The sequence below is a fragment of the Poecilia reticulata genome, linkage group LG14 (genome assembly GCF_000633615.1).
Source record: "Poecilia reticulata strain Guanapo linkage group LG14, Guppy_female_1.0+MT, whole genome shotgun sequence".
Classification (NCBI taxonomy): Eukaryota; Metazoa; Chordata; class Actinopteri; order Cyprinodontiformes; family Poeciliidae; genus Poecilia; species Poecilia reticulata.
The window spans coordinates 22,910,734-22,916,552 of NC_024344.1; the positions used below are offsets into that span (position 1 = coordinate 22,910,734).

Below are 5,819 nucleotides of genomic sequence, written 5' to 3' on the forward strand. Positions count from 1 at the left end.
ATGTTTAAGTATATTTTTTGGCTGTCCTTTTAAAGGTGAATCAAAGTATCAGAATAAATTAATCTGAACAAAAGTAATCCTGTAAATGCCAAATCTATACTTTTTATACAATTTCCTAGTAATTCTTAAACCTTTGCTTCTTTAATAAAGTTATTACTTGATATACTTTTCCCCACAAAAGCTCAGTGCAAAAATTAGAAAGCCACATATTTATTTATTGTTGTTATTGCTGAGCAGTTTTACTGTTATAAATGTGAATGTTGGATTATTATTTCTTTAAAAGTTTAAAACAGTTCTGCTCCTTTGATTCAAATCTTTTTACGGATTAGACTTAAAACTCAAGTTTTCGCAAACATCACGATTTGTAAAAGACAACTTTACTTCTGTAGTTATTATTTTTGCTAAGTTTTTCTATTTGACTGCCCTTCTCCCTCTAAAAGGATATCATTTCATATAGCTTAAAGCCTAAATAAACTCTGATTTACTCTGATCTATTTCAACCCAAGGAAGTGATGAGAGCTTTTGAAAAAGACTCCTAGTTCTGCTTCACAATTGTTTTCCTGATCTCAGAATGAAATGGATTTCCTTACTTACCTGACGTCGCTCCTGGAGATTTTCTCCAGTCTGCTTCGTCTCTGCTCGTCTGTCTATTTGAAACATTTTCCTTCATGTTGTTCACCTTTCCCTCTCCTCCTCCTCCTGCTCCTCCCAGCAGCCACGCAGTCGCTTGTTGCCACGAGGTGCAGCTGCCAAACAGGGAGACACAGATATGACGTTCATGGTGGTGCAGTAAAATATCAAGCCAGCTACAGAAAACTAAGCCACGGACATTCCGGTGTCCTTCGAGGGCAGTAAAATCCTCCGCCAAGTGCGGTGAAAAGATAGCTGCTCCTGCTGTGACCCCTGGCCCGGGACTGCATGGGCTCTTCTTTCATGGAGCAGAAGAAAACACGGTGTACTGAAGCTTATCTGGAACTCATGATGCAAAATGATCAGGAAATATTGTAAGGTTTACTTTATCAGTACTGAAAAAAGGAGATTGAAGATATGAGTTAGTTTAAAACTGGATTTTAATCCATATGATTTGGGTCAGAAGTGTGTCTCCATAGTTTGGCCCATTGCTCTTGAAAAACTGTTACAAAACCGGAGGACTGAGATCAAAGCTGAGCATTGACTGGCATGTTTAGAGGTCAGACAATGGCCAGGAACTGTGACTGTATTATTTTGTACCAGATCAAATTGGACACTCACCTTCTTTTGTTGTCATCTGGATTAGATGAAGTACTGTACAACTACAGGCCATTCAAGCTATTTTTATTGTGTCGGTCAACATTGTATTTTCCCCAAAGTTTTAGTTGTTTTTTTTGTTTTGGTTAAAGTGAGACAGATATTTTTCACTTTAACCAGGCTGATGTTCAGCTGGTAGCTTTTTTCAGTACTTTCTCATTGATTTTTTTTTTCCATTACACTATATCATGTTGTCAGTCAGGTTTTATCTGAAGTGTAACTAATCTCCCTGTGAAAGCAAGGTCCAGCTCTTAAACAGTTTTTGAAAAATTGCACCAAAGTGGGTGGAGCCAGGACACACTGAGGGGCGTGGCCAAATGAGCAGATGAGCGAAGGCGGTTAAACCTGGCTGTGGTAAGGATGGGAGAAAGAGGAATGATCCAGAGTCAGCACAAAGCTTCAGTTATTACAACTGGAAACTAGAGATCAGGCCCAAAATCTGGGCGTGGTGATGAACTCTGACCTGAACCTTCAGAGTCATATAAAGACAGCTACAAAGTCGGCCTTCTGAAGAACTTTTCCAGGATTAAAGGGCTAACGTTTTAGCAAGATCTAGAGAAACTAATCCATGCATTTATCTGTGGTCGCATTGATTACTGCAACAGTGTGTTCCCAGGTCTGCCTAAAAAAATCAGAGAGCTGCAGCTGATCCAGAACGCTGCTGCTGGCGCTCTGACTAAAACCAGGAACCAGCTAGAGCACGTCACCGCAATTCTAAAGTCTTTACAGTCTTTACATCCCTGTAGCTCAGAGAATGGACTTTAAAATACTGATGTTAGTTTATGAATTAATGAACGGCTTAGGACCAAAACACATTACAGGTCTGTATTTGTATCAACCTTCCAGACCTCCCAGGTCTTCTGGTTCTGGTTCTGTCCAGCATCCCAACCAGAACCAAACATGGAGAGGCAGCATCCAGCTTCTATGAACAACAATCCTGGAACAAACTTTAAGAAAACTGCAAAATAACTGAAACACTGAATTCCTTTTAAATCAAGATTAAAAAGCTGTTGTGTTGCTGAAATAAACCAAGCTGTAATTTCCGTTGTAACCAATAGGAAAATTTGATCGCAGTAGCGGTGTGCAACCTAAAGAGGGCAGCACTAAGATGGTTTTAGGCCAAAACAAATTTAAAATATGTATACAAAAATGTCCCAGTTTGCACCAAACATAAAGATATTACTTACTCTTTATGTGATTTATTTATTCTGGAGACTATTTTCTCCTAAAATAAATACATTTTTGCACACATTTACTTTTTCCTACCTTTGATTTGGTCCCATGCTTTAAAATCCATTTTCAGGAATCATGCACTGCAAAACAGAATTAGATTAATGTGACCTTTAATTAAACTTCCTACTGCTGACTTTTAAAGGTCTCTACTAGAAAACGCCCTAATAAACTATATTTAGTTTTACAACTGGGAGCTAATTGAAATCTGACTGCAATACATTTATGACCAAAACACTAACTGAAGTAGTTAGTGCACAACTAGCAAGGAAACAACATTTCTGTGGTTCTGTTGAGGCGTTTGTTTGTGGAGAGACCAAAACCGGTATTATAACAAGTCTCAAGTGCAACTGAAGTCATTAAAACAAATGTAAACATCACAGCTGCTGTGTGCGATAAGTAGCTAATTTTAACTTCTTGTAATTTATACAGCACCAAGATTATATACATTCACTTTAGAAAGCAAAACTAGCGCTTGAAGTAAATGTACAGGTGCATTTCAGTAAACTAGACTACAACTTCCAGTCAGGAAGGGAAACCTAAGTTTTACATAGATTCAATAACTGTTGAGCACGCAGCTACTGTTCAGGTCAGCCAAAAATGTTATGCAGTTTAACCCTTTATAATTGTACTATTTTAGTAAAAATAAAAATGCAAAAAATACTTACTTGGTTCATTCTAATTTCTTAATCTTTTCTCCAAGTGGGATTCTCCTTATATAAGATTGTTTTGTAAAGAATTTTTTTTAAATGAACCACTGATATTGCCACAATTTATTTTGAGTAATTTTTCTGTGTCTTTAATAGAAAGCACCCCTGACTCAGTGCTTGTGTCCTTCACTGCGTCTCTTTCCAGGACAAAGTATTTGGCAAGACTGTTGTTGCTCTAAACTCTATTTTTCCCCCCTTTTTTTCTCGAAAGTACTCCTGACACCGTGGTTCTGTTTTTCTGTCGTTGCAAATGCCAACTTATGCTGTAATATTCAGGAAAAATAGTTATGAATTCAACCTTTTTGTTTCGCAAAGTATGTTAAGATGGCTTTAGTTTGAGAAAAGCAAAATCTACAGTAAAAATAAACTGAACTGAGTTTGTAGGAAATACTTCCATGTGAATCAGTGTAGGGAAATATTTGAAGTGAAAAGGAAAGCAGGTGACAAATTCAATTTTCACCTTCACACAGCGCGTTGTTACAAAGAATGACATCAATTTTCATTTGTATTGACATGTGGATGCCAAAGCTTTCAGCTGAGATTGGAAATTAGTCATCAGACAAACCAGCTGGCACTCAGACAGCAGAGTGTCGATGGTTGTTGCAATGAAATGAGGAGGGATGAATTGTTCAGCTAACAATCTTCTGTTCTCCGACACTTTGGATATTGTCCATATTTGTATCTTTAAAAGCATTTTTCCATTTATCATTTCATTCTGCAGCTTTCCAAGGTTGGTTTCAGACATGAACCTCACTACAGATGTTTTGTCCGACATGATGTGGTTTTATCGGAGACTTCAGGACATGGATCCATCCAAATTTACTACCAAATTTGGAATGAGCTTTGAAATGCTACTAAGCACTAAATGTGCATCATCTGCATTTCCAAGAATTGGGTTGTTGCCAAAAAGCTGCTCTGAATAGTTTGATCGGGGAAAAAAAGCACTGCATGAAACTATGCATCATAAATCACACATGAAGTCAACCATTAAGCCTAATAAAAAGCCTCTTTCTGTCTTCATCACTTTCTGCAGTGCATTAAATATTGAAACATACTAGCCACTGGTTGAATAAATAACTGCTTCAGCGTAAATTACTAATGTGCATCCCTTTGATAAATGTGTTATCTTTAAAATAGTCTGGAATTTAAAGTGAAATAAACTGAAAAATGTATTATGTAGTATGAGATCAGAGCACTGGGAGAGTTGTTTAATTTTTTCAGAAATTGGAACTGATTCAATTTTTTCAATGTATGTTTGGAGTTTGAAGAAAGCTGTATTTTACACCAAATTATTATTACGCTAAATAGTTTTGATTATTGATTACAATGAATAACATACACTTTCATGTTTCACATGTCGCATTCATTCAAATATAGCTTATAAAAAGGTTGAACATATATCAGCTGTGTAATACAAAACACAGTATGCTTAACACATTTTTCTTCAATACAATATATATGGAATTGTTCAAAGTACAAGGCGGAGAAAGTAACGCATGCAGTTCAGGTAATAAGACAGTAAATCTTAACACAGGTAGACGGCTGGTAGACAGAACAGGCCAACCTGGTATTCAGTGCCATAATTTCTTACGTTTCTGCTGAATGTCTAATAAAAGACAGGGTCTCTCTGCACTCCCTCAAAGGGTTGTCTTCGGGTTGTTGGGCTGTCTGTGAAGTTTGGCCGGGGACATCAACGTGCTCCTCATGCGTTGGACAAGCTTGAGTCTCCAAGTAAGACAGCCAGTGTCGGTCTCTGGATCATAGACAAAAATACATAATAATGAAAGCAACAATGAAAAATGGAACAAAGGAATACATTTTTATACAACTGTATCAACATGCCTCTATTACAGAGATGTGGAGTTTCAGAGATATTAATGCTTACAGAGCCGTTTTTGGAGCTTGAATCTTGGAAGAAGCGACGGAGGAGTGAGGGAGCGAGAGAGACTGATGCTGGCGATTCATCCTCAAGCAAACTCATCTTAATATCTAGAAAAAGAAAATGATAAAACCATACAGCAAAATGCATATGAGAAGGCACAACAACAGTAATAGTCACAACATAAATTATATCTAGTATCCAGGGGCGGATCTATAAAAATATTTATGGGGGGCAAGAGGGGAGCATGGATTTTTTCAGGGGTGGCAGCATATGAAAAGAAAAGCATAATTTTATTTTCGTCTCATGTGGCAATACTTGTGGTGAACGAATTCTCATGTTCAGTTTATGCTAAAACCTATATCTAAAAAGATAGAAGGATAGACAGAGAGAGGTAAAAGAGAGAAAGGATAACCTACTGGTTCGTTCTTACAAATGCCTATGGAGAGCCATTTCAGCCAAAATTAAATAAATAAATAAATGGGTAAAATAAATAAAAAATGAGTAAAATAAATCAAAAAATGAAGAAAATGAGTGAAATAAATAAATAATTTGTTAAATTATTTATTTAACAAATTATTTATTTTTTCATTAACCCAATTTTTCATTTATTTATTTTTCATATTATTAATTTCTTAATTTCCCTTTTTTCATTTATCTATTTTTCATTTACCCACTTTTCATTAATCTATTTTTCATTTAACCATTTTTTA

The 5,819-nt window shown here is 36.3% G+C and overlaps 1 pseudogene; it reads right to left on the bottom strand.

Annotated features, from left to right (window-relative positions):
• LOC103476265 (dual specificity protein kinase CLK1-like) overlaps positions 1-2,595 on the bottom strand; it is a 16,708-nt pseudogene extending 14,113 nt beyond the window's left edge.
• Positions 2,596-5,819: the final 3,224 nt, after the last annotated feature.